Here is an 18,148-nt window from a genome sequence, read left to right as displayed (position 1 = left end):
AGAGGGATATACATGTATATAGACAGAGATGGAAATGCAGAGGAGCATGGGGTTGCAGAATGAGAGAGAGAGAGAGAAAGAGAGCAGGCAAGAGATAAAAAGAGAGAGTACGCTTACCAGAAATGTTCTGTGTCACAGGGGGCTGAGGCAGTTGTCAAGTTTCAGCTTTCTGTCTTCAATGTTCACTACCCTTTTTCCCCTCTTCAGAAATGAAAGCTTGACCTCTAAAAGGAAAGAGAAAGGGAAGCCATTTTGTATTTGTGTTTATTATGGATCCCCATTAACTGAGCAATAATGCAAAGCAAAATGAATTAACAATTTAAAAAACATTACATTCATAACAGATTTCACAACACAATAAGGTGTGTGCCCTCAGGCCTCTACTCCACCTCCACATATCTACAACACAAAATCCATGTGTACGTGTGTGTATAGTGCGTATGTTATCGTGTGTGTATGCTTGTGTCTGCCTGCTTCACAGTCCCGCTGTTCCATAAGGTGCATTTTTCACTGTTTTTTTAAATCAAATTTTAATGCTTTGCATCAGTTAGTTGATGTGGAATAGAGTTCCACGTAGTCATGGCTCTATGATTTCTGATTGCAAAGAAAACCTCTTACCAGCACCGTACGCAAACTCCTAAAATATTCACAACCTTTCATCAAGAAGCTCAAACTGATGCCTTATTTTCTTTTGGAGGAATTCATTTTAGGAAAATGTATCTTTTTGAAGATATTTGATAGACACCAGGGAGGTTAGGGTAAAAGCATAAACAGGTTAAATGCGAGTCAGGAACAATGCCTATGAATTATCCAAAAGCTCCAAATGAAAAAAAGGACAGAGCCGAAGCTCAGAAGCTAATCACATTCATGTAATTGAATTATTCTGTAGAGAGAGAGAGAGAGGCACTGTGCTGTATTCTCATGCTAATCTGAGTAGCGCTCTGAGAGAGCAGCGTCAACACATCAGTCACAATACAGAGATCAAAACGTTGACGTCCTCACACGGATAAAAGAACGCACCAGCTTTGGTTGAGAGAGGAGGAGAGATGTTTCGGTGAGGAAAAATAATACGATTTGAATAGAAATTGTATGAAAATACTTACTGTAAAAGGAGTGTTGAGGGAATTAGGATGTGGAATATGGTCGCCAGAGTGGAGAATTAACTTTTATGTGTCATGTAAAGGATAACTTCGACAGTTGCGAGAGAGAGAGAGAGAGAGAAAGAGAAGGGAAAGAGAGTGATATAAATGAACATGATCCATAAGAAACTGTCTAGACTATGAAAGAGACTGGTCCATAGTAAATCAGTTTGATCTGGAGAAGGCAGCCATGTGGTTCAACGGGCTGAGGAAGGTGTGTGACTGACAGACAGAGACAGACACACACACACAAACAGACCGCACGCTCTCTCTCATACGCATGTGCACACACACACACACACACTTGATTTAATCCAAGCTGGCAGACCACTGGAGCTTGACTAGTCGACGTTCCACAGTACACACACAAATACACACACCTGAGCAGCAAGCACACACACACCAGCAAGTGCAGACCAAGCCCAAGCTTATACCACAAAACCATCATTACGTGTCCATGTTGCCAGGTGGCGTGTTTATCCCAGGAGGAGGGGGGCTCATTTTGATATGTTCTTAACCCCCCCCCCCCCTCAACCAGTCGGCGTGGATCGAATAAAGAGGAGCAGGAAAACCAAGCAGGAAATGTCAGACCTAATGAGACACATTAAGCCTACAGTCAGAGAGGGAGGTCAGATTTCTGACTGCTGCATAGAACCCACAAGTCAATTAAACATCTATTCCATGCTGGGTCAATGTAAATTCATTGAAATTACGTGGAAACGACATTGATTCAACCAGTTTTTGGTCAGTGGGAAAAGCCTGTATTACAGGTAGGACGATATCACACGTTGTTTTCGTCTGTTTCTTCATATGTTCTAGAAATTGGTGGACACCGTAACATCTGAACTCCACATATTGCTGAAGGTGACTGGTGAGGTAAAACCATGAAGAAACCGCTAGAAAGAGAGGCACTATAAATGGGAAGTTTGTCTGAATTGAATACAGAACACAGATGATCTCACTCTCTCTCACAATTTCACCAGTAAAGTCAACAGACATGCTTGTTGTACATAGAAAGGACATTGCTATTATTGTCTTCACTTCCTGTAACACAGCTAATATATAGTAAGTGCAAAACCCTGCACAGTGTCCGCTTACGTTTTACACTGTTTCTCTGTAACACTATAACACTTTGTCTTCCTCAGCCTCTGAAACGTCGCAGAGTGCACTAAGTGCGGTAGTAAAGCCAGCAGTAAACAGAGGACCCATCCATTACAGCACACATCCATTACCTCGCTCTCTCATTTGATGTTTCTCTGAAGTTATAAAGGACAAAGAGGACCTGCACTCTCAGTCCAGTGTCCGAGCGGCTTTTCCTCGCGCACCTAGAACCTACTGCTTCAATTCAGCTTAAATATGTATAATTTAACTTGTCAAATGCATTGCCTTTAATATGTGGCATAAACACAACCAGTCACAATGTTTTAATCTGATTAGGCTACTTCAAAAGTATCCTGTAGGCGTGCACACGATTGATTCCAGTATCCTCAAAATGGCTTGACATTAACAAGGTCTCCATTCTACCTTTTCATGCGAATAAAGTACATGTTGGATAAAGAATTCAAGACATCATGGGAAAGCATGCAGTTTATTAGTCTACATATAAAATGAGTTGTGATTAACTTCACAGGTCGGTGAAAGTGCACGATGACGAGCTTGACTCTACTTTCAATGAGTATCGAGGGTCTTATTCTGGTGACATGATGCTCAGTGCTCGGCTGCCATTTGACAATAAAAAGTTCTCTCACACTTTTGTCCATAATAAGCTCATCATGTAATAGGCTATACCCGCACTGTATCTGAAAGCTGTTGGCTAGTGCGCATTAGCCAATACCAGAGTTACGCACATTTTTTGTGTGTGACAAAACCATCAGTAGGCCTAAAGGTGAAAATGTGATGGAAACCCATTTCACTGAGTTTTAATTCGGTACATAGGAATTTAACAGCAAAAGTTATTTTTATGTGCCCTTTGTATTTACGCACAGACTTTTATCCACAACAAGTACATTTGATGGAAACACAACTGATGAGAAAATGCAGATATTGTTTTTAATGCAGATCTTGGAATATTAACATGAACATCTGTTTTCAATTGGATGGAAACCTAGCTGAAGACACCCTAGAGACTCTGGAAAGTGTGCTAGTACATTGTCACTTCGGTTATGACGGCACATCATGGTTGAACAGCAGCCTCAAACAGCTAAAGAATACGATACAGACCAGCCAAAACAAGTTTGTAAGAATTGTACTTCAACTCCCCCTTGTGCCTTCAGAAAGTATTCATACCCTTCAACGTATTCCACATCGTCTTGTGTTACAGCTTGAATTCAAAATGGATTCAATAAAACATTTCCCCACCCATCTACACACAATACCGCAAAAAGACAAAGTGAAGACATGTTTTTAGAAATTCTTGCAAATGTATTGAAAATTAAATAGAGAAATATCTAATTTAAATAAGTATTCACACCCCTGAGTCAATACTTTGGAGAAGCACCTTTGGTACCGATTACAGCTGTGAGTCTTTCTGGTAAGTCTCTTTCCACACTTGGATTGTGCAATATTTGCCCATTATTCATTTCAAAATTCTTCAAGCTCTGTCAAGTTGGTTGTTTGATCATTATTGATTATTCACAACAATGCTTAAACCACATCAGGGTTTGAGTTCTGGGAAAAGAAAAGTGAAGTTACCTTCAATTCAGTGTGCATGCACTGTTTGGTTAGAGGTGTTTCTGTAGTGCAGAATATTGCTGCAGGGAGCTTGCTTCCATTCAGCCACAAGAGCATTAGTGAGGTCGGGCACAGATGTTGGGCGATTAGACCTGGCTCGCAGTCGGTGTTCCAATTCATCCCAAAAGTGTTCAATGGGGTTGAGGTCAAGGCTCTGGGCAGGCCAGTCAAGTTCCTCCACACCAGATTTCAACAAACCATTTCTGTATGGGCCTTGCTTCGTGCACGGAGGCATTGTCATGCAGAAACAGAGTATGGCCTACCACTTCGCAGCTGAGCTGTTGCAGCCTAAACATCAGCTGCTTAACGGGACCAAGGTAGAGAAGGAAGTATTTTCTGTTTGTCGAGATTGACAGTCTATTTACTGTGGTGTTGAAAACGCAAACCATGATATGGATGTGCCGAAGTCAGTATGCTTTTTGTATTGGTTGTGTGGTGCATTGGCACAGAAACCTGTTGGTGGAAAATGACTTGCATATATTTTATATAATTATAATTACGTCATCAAAATGTTGAAAATCAGATTTTCCCCCGGCTGATCATTGTCTGCAACCGGCTCGGATCGTAGTGCAATGAAACAGGCAGGGAGAGTGAGCTCGTCCGTGGTGGTCGGCGAACCCTCAACCTTCTCGCCTGTAGCCCTGCGTGGCATCGACTGTGCCACAAAAGCATTCTGAAGAGGCAAAGTTGATATCCACATTTAGAAAAACACAGGGATGCTACAGTCATAGTCATTTGTTTAATAATTTATTTTACAGTAGAAGTGGAGGGTCATGTGAAAATAGCACATTTCGAACTGTCCCTACAACTGCCAAGAGAGGCTGTTTCTGCTGACTCGGGCTGTGCAGTGTTTGGTGAAGTGTCCACTGTAAAATACTGTGTTTATGTCCGGGTGAAGTGTGTTTAACTTCAAGGTCCATGGTTGTCGAGTGATGCACAGAAAAATATTATCTCTCACACACTCTCTCACTCTCTCCTTTATTTGTAAGTGGAGCAATATATCATTCACAATATATGAACTTTGCAGTATTATTTTTTGGGTGCAGGAACTTTATTCTGCCGCAGAATTCTATGGCACGTTATTTAAGTGTCAGCCATTGTTGCCATTAATCCTGGTTAGTCCTAGTTTGACCACTGGAGGGCATCTTTGTAAGAACATAGTATATGGCATTGATTTTAAGAAATGTAGCTTCTTTAATTTGATTAATATTATGGTGTTTCTATTCCAAGAAATCTTTTGGGAAAATATGGCACTGTACAACGTGACTGGTTGGGAGTAGGCTACTAAGTGACTGCAAGTGAATCCTAACATTTCCACACCCTAATTGTAGGCTAACCAATACCCAAATAGAGATTCAATGAAAATAAAAATCTCATAGATTTATCAAGACCAGTCCCCATGCTTGTCTCAGGGCAGCACAAAACGGTGCTGAAATAGTTGACCACACACGGGTAGGCTATTGCTTCAAATCCTATTGTAACAATTGGATGACTTTGGGAGTTTCAGTAAGCAATAATTTGTTGCCTTCATTAGCCTACTTTATTCAAATTGTTCTGTTATTCAGTGATATTTATCCCCATAGTAATTCATTATGGATCCATCCAGATGAGGTTAGAAAACAATACATTCACTCCAATATAATAAGCTACCAAGTCTTTAACATGAAACAATAATGCAGTGCACCATCATTTGTTCATTTCCTCAATAATCAGTTGAATAATTAATCTTTATTAATAGATGTCGGAGATGCACGTCGCCAAACTCTGCATAAATATGTTCATAACAATTGGATGACTTCGGGAGTTTCAGGCGGAAAATGACGCGTTGAGGAAGGTGTCACGATCGTCGTAATGAGCGGGCCAAGGCACAGCGTGATTGAAGTTCCACATCTTTATTACGGTGAAACCTTAAACAAAAACAATAAACCAATAACGAAACGTGAAAGTAGTGGTGCAAAAATGGGAAAAATGGCTACCTATATTTGATCTCCAATTAGAGGAAATGATTACCAGCTGCCTCTAATTGGGAACCATACGAAACACCAACATGGGGTGCTGAAACCAAATGGGGGGGTTAGTGGGGGTGACAAGTGTCGGTGGCGGCTCCGGTGCGGGTCGTAGCCCCCCCAGACCCCGGATCCGACCATGGCGCCGGGCTGAATGCCGTGCTTGGACTGGGCACCGGCGCAGAGGAAGGCTCCGGCCTTGGAGCGTGACTGGACGCTATGCTTGGAATGGGCATCGGCGCAGAGGAGGGCTCTGGCCCTGGAGCTGGGTTGGACGCCGTGCCTGGACTGGGCATCGGCACAGAGGAAGACTCCGGCCATGGAGCTGGGCTGGCCGCCGTGCCTGGACTGGGCACCGGCGCAGAGGAAGGCTCCGGCATAGGAGCTGGGCTGGCCGCCGTGCCTGGACTGGGCCCCGGCGCAGAGGAAGCTACTGATGGGATGAGGTCAATGTCATTCCAGGATACCCCGGCCAGGTCGATTAGAAAGGCCTGCTCGCAGAAGTTTGACAGTGATGGGGGGTGGTCGTTTGGTCGCAGACTCATTATGGATGCAAGCAATGAGGCAGTGATCGCTGAGATCTTGATTGACAACAGCAGAGGTGTATTTAGAGGGGGTGTTAGTTAGAATGATATCTATGAGGGTGCCCGTGGTTACAGATTTGGGGTTGTACCTGGTAGGTTCATTGATCATTTGTGTGAGATTGAGGGCATCAAGCTTAGATTGTAGGATGGCCAGGGTGTTAAGCATGTCCCAGTTTAGGTCACCTAGTAGCACGAGCTCAGAAGATAGATGGGGTGGCAATCAGTTCACATATGGTGTCGAGGACACAGCTGGGGGCAGAGGGGGGTCTATAGCAAGCGGCAACCGTGAGAGAAGTTTTTGGAAAGGTGCATTTAAAGAAGTAGAAGCTCGAATTGTTTTGGTACAGAACTCTGCAGGCTATCTTTGCAGTAGATTGCAACACCGCCCCCTTTGGCAGTTCTATCTTGGCAGAAAATGGTATGGTTAGGGATGGAGATTTCAGGTTTTTTGGTGGTTTTCCTAAACCAGGATTCAGACACGGCTAAGACATCCGGGTTGGCAGAGTGTGCTAAAGCAGTGAGTAAAACAAACTTAGGGAGTAGGCTTCTAATGTTAACATGCATGAAACCAAGGCTTTTACAGTTACAGAAGTCAACAAATGAGAGCACCTGGGGAGTGGGAGTGGAGCTAGGCACTGCAGGACCTGGATTAACCTCTACATCACCAGAGGAACAGAGGAGAAGTAGGATAAGGGTATGGCTAAAGGGTATACGAACTGGCCGTCTAGCAGGTTCGGAACAGAGAGTAAAAGGAGCAGGTTTCTGGGAACGATGGCATAGATTCAAGGCATAGTGTACAAAAAAAGGTAAGGTAGGATGTGAGTACATTGGAGGTAAACCTAGGCATTGAGTAATGATAAGAGAGATATAGTCTCTAGAGACGTTTAAACCAGGTGATGTCATCACATATTTTTTACATTTACATTTTAGTCATTTAGCAGACGCTCTTATCCAGAGCGACTTACAGTAGAGTGCATACATTTTACATACTGAGACAAGGATATCCCTACCGGCCAAACCCTCCCTAACCCGGACGACGCTATGCCAATTGTGCATCGCCCCACGGACCTCCCGGTTGCGGCCAGCTGCGACAGAGCCTGGGCGCGAACCCAGCCCAGCCTGGGCGCGAACCCAGAGACTCTGGTGGCGCAGCTAGCACTGCAATGCAGTGCCCTAGACCACTGTGCCACCCGGGAGGTATATGTAGGAGGTGGAACAACATGGTTGGTTAAGGCATATTGAGCAGGGCTAGAGGCTCTACAGTGAAATAAGACAGTAATCACTAACCAGGACAGTAATGGATGAGGCATATTGATATTAGAGAAAGGCATGCGTAGCCAAGTGAACATATGGGTCCAGTGAGCGGTTGGGCTGGCTGGGGACACGGCGATTCAGACAGTTATCAGGCCAGTGCTAACAAGCTAGCAGTTAGTAGGCCGGGGCTAACAAGCTAGTGGTTAGCAGACTGGGGCTATCAAACTAGCAGTTAGTAGGCCGGGGCTAACAAGCTAGTGGTTAGCAGACCGGGGCTAGCAAGCTATCAGTTAGTAGGCTGGGGCTAACAAGCTAGTGGTTAGCAGACTGGGGCTAGCAAGCTATCAGTTAGTAGGCTGGGGCTAACAAGCTAGTGGTTAGCAGACCGGGGCTAGCAAGCTAGCAGTTAGTAGACCGGGTTAGCAAGCAAGCAGTTAGTAGACCGGGGCTAGCAAGCTAGCAGTTAGTAGACCGGGGCTAGCAAGTTAGCAGAAGGGCCTTTGGGGGACGTCGCGATGGAGGTAAGTCTGTTTTTGCCTCTTCGTGCGGTGACGTCAATAGACCAGTCGTGGATTAGTAGGGTTCCAAGTAGCTCTAGGTAGCTAGCAGGCCGCGGTTAGCAGAATGGGCCTTCAGCGGACGTCGCGCCTGAGGGGCCTGTTGGAATCCTCGGGCAGATTTTGTCGGTATTCCAGTCGTACAGGATCGGCGGGGTTCCGTGCCCCGTCCTGGCAGTAGAAGGGGTCTGGATATTGTAGCCCAGGAGTGGGCTTGAGTGGTAGCCCAAGAGCCCTAGCCAGGCTAGCTTCAGGCTAATTGGTGCTTGCTCCGGGATGGACATGCTAGCCAGGAGTAGTCACTCGGGATTGCGATTAGCTAGTTGCGAAGATCCAGATGAAAATGTTCAGAGTTTGCAGTAGGAATCCGGGGATATGGAGAGAAAAAAATAGGTCCGTTATGCTCTGGTTTGAGTCACATTGTACGAACTGGCGAGAGCTTTCTGAGCTAAAGGTTAGCTGATGACTGCTAGCAATGGTTTCCTGACTGATAGCTGGTAGGTAGTTAGCTGGCTAGCTTCAGTTGAGGTATTCCTGATCCGAAGTAAATAGTAATACTTTTTTTTTTAAACAGATCCACGCCACATTGGGTGAGGCGGGTTGCAGGAGAGTATTTAGAAGTTGAGGTTTAAGAAAATATTTCTAAAAGATATGCGAAGAAAAAGATATAAAAAGATCTATACAAGGGACACGACAGGACAAAGGCGTCTGACTGCGATGCCATCTTGGATAATGGATAATGAATTTCTGTGGATGTGTAACAGTTTAAATTTAGTGCGTCCCCTCGCCCCAACCCGGGCGCGAACCAGTGACCTTCTGCACACATCAACAACTGACACCCACGAAGCGTCGTTACCCATCGCTCCACATAAGCCGCGGCACCTGTAGAGCATGGGGAACCACTACTTCAGGGTCTCAAAGCGAGTGACGTAACCAATTGAAGCGCTATTAGCGCGCACCACCGCTAACTAGCTAGCCATTTCACATCCGTTACAGATGCATGCTGAGTTTGGTCACTCTCCCCTCCATGGCCAATTGAGAATTCCTGATGGCATAAAGTACAGAAAGCTTTCGTTGAGTTACCACTGACAGCCTTAACCCACGTCTTTTTTGCTTCCCATTGTTTGTTGTAGCTGCAGTCTTTTCTTTTTTGCAGGTTTATCCATATTTCCTTGATATGCCAAACCGAGCAAACAACAGAAATGACTTGGCGCGTTTACGCTATACTGTGATTGGATGAATATACGGGACACGGGAGATCACGTATGGGACAACCCAATTTAGCCCAATATAAGGGACATCCCTGCTAATATGGGACAGTTGGCAACCCTAGCTGTTGTTGCTGCTGCTGCTGTTGTTGCTGTTAATAAAGTTGTTGCATGCTGTTGTTGTTGCTGCTGCTGTTATTGCTGCTGCTGCTACTCATAACTGTAGCCTATGCCAGCCTTTCTTAAGGTATGGGTTGTGACCCAACATGGGTCGCGGAACTGCTAATGGTGGGTCGCAACATGTCAGAGTAAATGTATAGTTATTGAATTGATTACTGGAATTGATTTCGTCAAGTGCAATTACCCTCACTGTTCAGTGCGCTCTATGCTTAGCAGCGGTCTCTGCTCATTTTGGCAGCTGTGCTAGTGGGAGATGCCCGTGTGCTTCGAGGTTCATCAGATCTTTTAATCTGCAGTTTTTCAAGATCACTCCACGACCCACACGCCGCAGCACTGTCATTCAGCAGCAGATGCTGCGCTGTCATCAAATGGACTCAAGCTAGCCACAAGTTCTGACTGAGCTCAATCGTCATGAAACCCAAATACAGCAATGAGTTTCTCTCTTTCTCTCTTCTGAATGCTTCAGGAAACAGTGCTTCGACAGTGGAAAAGTAAGTCAGCTAGCAAGGCATTGTTGTCATTTTATAACAGGTGACGATAAGCATAAATAAGGGAGTGCTCTCTCTCATAGTACGTAGTAGATGTGAGTTTCTCAAACATCCCCTGGCCTTGTACACAGCTAATAGCTAACATCAAGCAAAGCAAGCTAACTACCTACTGTCCAACAGTAAGTAACAGTAAATACATATGAAGATTACTAATTAAAATCAGGCCTACTGTATATCTTACTGTAGAAATTATTGTTGTAAACAAATCTAGATTGGAACTGTTGGTGTTAAAATACAAGTAATAATTTATATTCTGAACTGGATGTTTTTTGAGGCAAACACACACACATAGTTCTGGGTTGCTCATCTACAGCAGGAAGTGGTCTCCTGCCTGATTGAGAAAGCAGTAGATGTTCCGATCCAGTTTGGCACCACATACCTATGCGAGTCAGGGTTCTCAACTCTGACATACTTAAAAAACAAGTACAGAAACAGACTCAATGCTGAGCATGACCTCAGTATTGCACTGTCAAAACCTAAACGTCAACATGTGATTTGATCAATCAGTTTATTCCAGTTCAGAATAAATACATTTATTGTATTTTAACAGCAATAGTTCCAAATTAGACTTTGTTTCAACAATACTTTTTACAGTAAGATGTACAGTAGGCCTGATCATCTTTCATCTGTACTGTTACTTGGGGTTGAACTATCAAAAACTGAGCCTGTGTGTGTGTGTGTGTGTGTGTGTGTGTGTGTGTGTGTGTGTGTGTGTGTGTGTGTGTGTGTGTGTGTGTGTGTGTGTGTGTGTGTGTGTGTTCTTTTATACATCTGTATGATGTATTCAATCAGTTTATTCTAGTTCAGAATGAAAATGATTTATTGTATTTTAACAGCCACAGTTCCAACCTAGACAGATATGTAAGAGTGTTTTTAATGGGGAAAAATAAACATGAATTGCTATTTATGTGGGTATTTCCAGTTCATTGTTATTTGTTTTTGTCTATATAGCATTTGTTTTAGGCAAAAGGGCAATAAAATGTACCAATATTTACACCGAGTTACATCTTTTCAAAAGCTTGGGTCCCAGGAAAACAGAGAATTTCTAATTTGGGTCCCAGGCTGAAAAAGTTTAACACCTGGCTATGCTATTTAATAAACTGTGTCAATCCACAATGGACTAGGAAGAGAACATTCCGTTCCCACAGCCAAATTGGAGTTGATGACAAGGCAAAGACCATCAATAACCTACAGAATTTAAGGCAATGGCATGGAGTATTAAGCCATGAAACGCGTTGATTGGCCAGTGAGTGGCCAAGTCCTCACATCTATAATTTATTTATTCATCAAAACCCAGCCCTTTTCCACCACCACCAGCTATTGTGCTAATAAATCCCTCAGTGAAAATGGCAAAAGTATTTCTGATACACCCCCGGACCTATAGCCCTACCAAAAGCGCTAAGATTTACCATTGCATTAGGTTTGTCGAGCCCCGGATATTAATTTCAGAGTGGGCAATGATGCTACACAGAGAACTCAATCAGAGCAGCCCTCATCTCTCTGCTGTGGTGGCCTGTGTGTGTGATATGGGATGTCTTGCCCATTCAATTATGGCTTGTGGGGCTGTGTGTGGGGTCATCTGTAGATTATGGAGTGTGTTGCCATGTCTTACCTTAGTTAGCGGTCAGTCAAACTGAGGAAAAGTGAAACCAAATCTAACCTTGACTTTCAAGTTTAAGCATTAATTCCAAGATTTTTATCAAGTTTAGCATTAGGGTTAAGTTTTGGGATATGGTTTAAAACAAAACAAGTGCCTAGCACTGGGATTGAACCCACAATGCTCTTTGCCGTAGCTCGCAGATTAAGCTCATCCTCAACCCCATCCCCAACGCCCCACCCTTAGAGGAGTTGAAAACAATAACCGGATGTTCCGGTTTCTAGGGATACAGATGTTATCAGTCTAGCTTCCTTTTCCGCTGAAAACTGGATTTGAGAACTCCTGCTCGGGCATTTCAAATCGAATCAAATAAAATTGTATTAGTCACATGAGCCGAATACAACAGGTGTAGACCTTACACTGAAATGCTCACTTAAAAGCCCCTGACCAACAATACAGTAAAAAAAAATATGAATAGAAAAAAAAAGAACAAGTCATTAAAGAGCCGCAGAAAAATAACAATAGCGAGACTATACACAGGGGGTACCGGTACCGAGTCAATGTGCAGGGGCACCGGTTAGTCGAGGTAATTGAGGTAATATGTACAGTTGAAGTCAGAAGTTTACATAAACCTTAGCCAAATACATTTAAACTCAATTCCTGACATTTAATCCTAGTAAAAGTTCCCTGTCTTAGGTCAGTTAGGATCACCACTTTATTTTAAGAACGTGAAATGTCAAAATAATAGTCGAGTGAATGATTTATTTCAGCTTTTATTTATTTCATCACATTCCCAGTGGGTCAAAAGTTTACATACACTCAATTAGTATTTGGTAGCATTGCCTTTAAATTGTTTAACTTGGGTCAAATGTTTCAGTTAGCCTTCCACAAACTTCCCACAATAAGTTGGGTGAATTTTGGCCAATTCCTCCTGACAGAGCTGGTGTAACTGAGTCAGGTTTGTAGGCCTCCTTGCTCGCACACGCTTTTTCAGTTTTGCCCACAAATATTCTATAGGATTGAGGTCAGGGCTTTGTGATGGCCACTCCAATACCTTGACTTTGTTGTCCTTAAGCCATTTTGCCACAACTTTGGAAGTATGCTTGGGGTCATTGTCGAATTGGAAGACCCATTAGCGACCAAGCTGTAACTTCCTGACTGATGTCTTGAGATGTTGCTTCAATATATCCACATAATTTTCTTCCTCATGAAGCCATCTATTTTGTTAAGTTCACCAGTCCCTCGTACTATTGTTTGTACAGATGAGCTTGGTACCTTCAGGCGTTTGGAAATTGCTGCCAAGGATGAACCAGACTTGTGGAGGTCTAAAAGAAATGCTGAGGTCTTGGCTGATTTCTTTTGATTTTCCCATGATGTCAAGCAAAAAGGCACTGAGTTTGAAGGTAGGCCTTGAAATACATCCACAGGTACACCTCCAATTGACTCAAATGATGTCAATTAGCCTATCAGAAGCTTCTAAAGCCATTACATAATTTTCTGGAATTTTCCAAGCTGTTTAAAGGCACTGTTGTGGTCCTGTGCCTGTTCTTGATGGACTTGTAAATAAACGCCCTTCTTGCAATTCGCTCTCTCCTGCGCCTGACTCCACACCCACCTCTCCTAGGGAGAACTTGACATTTGGACCTAGACCTGGCGCTCCGGAACCACTTGCCGTGCGGTAGCAAGGAGAACAGTCTATGACTAGGGTGGCTGGAGTCTTTGACCATTTTTAGGGCCTTCCTCTGACACCACCTGGTATAGAGGTCCTGGATGGCAGAAAGCTTGGCCCCAGTGATGTACTGGGCTGTAGTGCTTTGTGGTCGGAGGCCAAGCAGTTGCCATACCAGGCAGTGATGCTCTCGATGGTGCAGCTGTAGAATCTTTTGAGGTTCTGAGAACCCATGCCAAATCTTTTCAGTCTCCTGAGGGGGAATAGGTTTTGTCGTGCCCTCTTCACGACTGTTTGTTGGTGATGTAGACACCAACGAACTTGAAGCTCTCAACCTGCTCCACTACAGCCCCGTTGATGAGAATGGGTCGTGCTCGGTCCTCCTTTTACGGTAGTCCACAATCATCTTCTTTGTCTTGATCACGTTGAGGGAGAGGTTGCTGTCCTGGCACCACACGGCTAAGTCTCTGACCTCCTCCCTATAGGCTGTCTCGCCGTTGTCGGTGATCAGGCCTACCACTGTTGTGTCATCAGCAAACTTAATGATGGTGTTGGAGTCGTGCCTGGCTGTGCAGTCATGAGTGAACAGGGAATACAGGAGGGGACTGAGCACGCACACCTGAGGGGCCCCAGTGTTGAGGATCAGCGTGGCGGATGTGTTGTTACCTACCCTTACCACCTGGGGGCAGCCCATCAGGAAGTCCAGGATCCAGTTGCAGAGGGAGGTGTTTAGTCCCAGGGTCCTTCTCTTATGCCTGCCACGTTAAGTTACCAACGCCCTAACAGGCACACTCAGGTGTCTTATTATTTCATGATTGTTTCCCCTTTAAGAGAGGTGTGTTTTCTGTTTCCCTTTTGTTAGTTCTTGAATTCAGTTTACCGTATGTTTCCCCCATGTGAGTTGAGTGCTAGTGTTGTTTTTGGTTTTAAGTTTTTTGTATTGTTAGGTTCTCCATTATTCAAGTAAAGCCGCTGATTCCTGGTCTAGTTCATTCTCTAATCATGGGTTCAACTCTTCCCAGTCACACGCTCATGTTGCCCCAAGTTGACGGTTAGAAATTCCCATAGAAATAAAATGCCGCGCCATGCCATAATTTCCCCATTTTAAATACAGCTAGATAAAACATAATCCACCACAATTTGTGCTGAGATAAAGATATCTGCTACAAACCACAAAGAGAGAGAAGCCATTATACTATTGCATGTGCTCATACACTGAAGTTGACCATGCAGTTGAATTTTAACAGTGAGGAGGCAATAGCAGTTCTTTACTTTTCTTGTGAGGCTGTAATTACCAAACATGAAGATAATAAGCCAGATTTTTCTTTACTATTATTTCCAAATTTCCAAAAGTAACACTCGAAGTTGCAACAGGAACAAACTGGGGATAAATCAAATAATGGTTGCGCTCAAATAAACCAGTCCTCAATAATACCTGTCCACAACCTGTCCCATGACAATGACAAGGCTTAAATACCCTACCTGGGACCCCTCAAAATGCATCATACCATTATTAACCAATCATCAATTAGCAGGCTCAAATACAGGCATGAAATCACAAACATATCCAGGCTCTAATCAATATATTCCTACAACACATAAACACTTCAATCAATAGTGTAGGACCCTGCACAAAGCAGAAATTGATGGGAGTATCATACCCGCACCACACACCTCCTGGTGCAGCAGGAACAAGGGATTCACCTCTTCATTCAACGAGTTTTACAGGTACATTTGCAAAACAATTCTTTACCTCTAACATAGCAATTACATCACCAAAACATGTGTATTTGAATGGTAACATTGCTAAGTAAAAGGCTGAGTAACACAGTGCTACAAACCAATGGTTGGCACGCCAAAAACCAAATGAATGTTGGTGTCCTCAACTGGCAGCTTCATTAAATAGTACCCGCAAAACACCAGTCTCAACGTCAACAGTGAAGAGGCGGGATGCTGGCCTTCTAGGCAGAGTTGCAAAGAAAAAGCCATATATCAGAATGGCCAATAAAAAGAAAAGATTAAGATGGGAAAAAGAACACAGACACTGGACAGAGGAACTCTGCCTAGAAGGCCAGCATTCCGGAGTCGCCTCTTCACTGTTGACGTTGAGACTGGTGTTTTGCGGGTACTATTTAACGAAGCTGCCAGTTGAGGACTTATGAGGCGTCTGTTTCTCAAACTAGACACTCTAATGTACTTTTCCCCTTGCTCAGTTGTGCACTGGGGCCTCCCAGTCCTCTTTCTATTCTGGTTAGAGCCAGTTTGCACTGTTCTGTGAAGGGTGGTAGTACACAGCGTTGTACGAGATCTTCAGTTTCTTGGCAATTTCTCGCATGGAATAGCCTTATTTTCTCAGAACAAGAATATACTGACGAGTTTCAGAAAAAAGTTATTTGTTTCTGGCCATTTTGAGCCTGTAATCGAACCCACAAATGCTGATGCTCCAGATACTCAACTAGTCTAAAGAAGGCCAGTTTAGCACAGTTTTCAGCTGTGCTAACATAATTGCAAAAGGGTTTTCTAATGATCAATTAGCCTTTTAAAATGATAAACTTGGATTAGCTAACACAACGTACCATTGGAACACAGGAGTGATGGATGCTGATCAAATCAAATCAAACTGTATTTGTCACATGCGCCGAATACAACATGTGTAGACCTTAGAGTGAAATGCTTACTTTCAGGCTCTAACCAATAGTGCAAAAAAGGTGTAAGGTGAACAATAGGTAAGTAAAGAAATAAAACAACAATAAAAAGACAGACTATATACAGTAGCGAGGCTATAAAAGTAGCGAGGCTACATACAGACACAGGTTAGTCAGACTGATTGAGGTAGTATGCACATGTAGATATGGTTAAAGTGACTATGCATATATGATGAACAGAGAGTAGCAGGAGCGTAAAAGAGGGATTGGAGGGTGGTGGATGGCGGGACACAATGCAGATAGCCCGGTAAGCCAATGTGCGGGAGCACTGGTTGGTCGGCCCAATTGAGGTAGCATGTACATGAATGTATAGTTAAAGTAACTATGCATATATGATAAACAGAGAGTAGCAGCAGAGTAAAAATAGTGTTTGGGGGGGGCACATAATGCAAATAGTCCGGGTAGCCATTTGATTACCTGTTCAAGAGTCTTATGGCTCGAAGGTAAAAAAAACTGTTGAGAAGCCTTTTTGTCCTAGACTTGGCAGGTACCGCTTGCCATGCGGTAGTAGAGAGAACAGTCTGTGACTGGGGTGGCTGGGGTCTTTGACAATTTTTAGGGCCTTCCTCTGACACCGCATGGTGTAGATATTCCATAAAATGTAGATGTAGATATTATGTAGGTATTCCATAAAATAATCTGCCGTTTCCAGCTACAATAGTCATTTACAACATTAACATTGTATACACTGCATTTCTGATCAATTTGATGTTATTTTAATGGACAAAAAATGTGCCTTTCTTTCTAAAACAAGGACATTTCTAAGTGACCTCAAACTTTTGAACGGTAGTGTAAGTATGTATAGAGATATATCTTTTTTTTTATTACACACACAGGTGGTGTTGATTTTTCAGCTTGCCCTTTCCTGACTGTATTCCCTAGAGTACATTTGAAGAAACATACTACACCATAGTGTGGTGTAGCGTCCTGGACTTGTTCCTCTGGACCCCAAGGGGTGAACATTTAGTTTTTTGCACTAGTACTACACAGCTGATTCAAATTATCAAAGCTTGATGATTAGTTGATTATTTGAATCAGCTGTGTAGTGCTAGCGCAAAAAACAAAATGTGCACCCCTTGCGGTCCAGAGGACTGATTTTGGGAAATGCTGATTGTAATGAAATAATGGTAAGGTCTGTCTAACTGTCTATTTCTCCCCCCCCCCCCCCCCCCCCCTTCCATTTAGGGCACTTTGAAGGGAAACTGTTTTAAAATAGCTTCCTGCTTTGATGGAAAGCTCAGTGGATTTGTGTCGAATTGGGTTGTGTGTCGCTGAAACTCCACACAGACACATCTATCTTCAAGTTACTCCACATAAGCAGACGCAGTCATTTATCGTATCGGAGGTTTTAATGAGCAGAGACGGGCTAATCCTATTTCAAAGTCCTGTCCAGTCTGGCTGGGGTGGAGGGATCTGAGCCAGAGTGGAATTGAGTCAGACAGAGGCAGTTCCATTGAGGGTGGTAAAATAGGAAGAAATGTTCTGAAATCAATGATGTTATCCACCTCATTTTCAATCGTTTCTATGGGCAGAGCCAAACAACGAGAGTGATAGATTCAACGTCCGCTTTACATCCCTACTGCAGCGTGCCAGTGGCAAACTTGCCAGAGTAAATTATTTGAAAGAATACATTTATAGAGTATAAAAGTCAAGTCAACAAGTATAAGTGTGATTTTTATATGCATTTTATTCAAAGTTTGCTAATGTTAGCTAGACTTGTAGGCTAGTTCTGTTGTGAGAATAACATTAGTTGTGTCAGATTTAAGATCCGGGCCTTCCACCAAGCCAATAACTATAACGAAAACTATAATAATAAACTATAGGCGACATAACTATAAACCGTTGGTGAGCATCCACACTAGAAGTTCATCGTTCTACAGTCCTACACCTGTCAATCAACTGATCACCTCATCCTACTGCACGGTGTTAACACGACTTTTCATGAGGTCTCTGACGCACAGATACTGATTC

At 43.4% G+C, this 18,148-nt stretch overlaps 1 long non-coding RNA gene across 1 annotated transcript in view; it reads right to left on the bottom strand.

Moving 5' to 3' along the window:
- LOC120055730 overlaps window positions 1-18,148 on the bottom strand; it is a 127,718-nt gene that overhangs the window by 45,744 nt on the left and 63,826 nt on the right. Inside the window, exon 2 of the long non-coding RNA XR_005477723.1 lies at window positions 118-224. This is a non-coding gene — a long non-coding RNA (uncharacterized LOC120055730). The remainder of the gene's footprint in view (window positions 1-117; window positions 225-18,148) is intronic.

The sequence above is a fragment of the Salvelinus namaycush genome, chromosome 1 (genome assembly GCF_016432855.1).
Source record: "Salvelinus namaycush isolate Seneca chromosome 1, SaNama_1.0, whole genome shotgun sequence".
Lineage (NCBI taxonomy): Eukaryota > Metazoa > Chordata > Actinopteri > Salmoniformes > Salmonidae > Salvelinus > Salvelinus namaycush.
The sequence above is the reverse complement of the archived record's forward strand: the minus strand, read 5'-3'. Positions and strand labels throughout refer to the sequence as shown.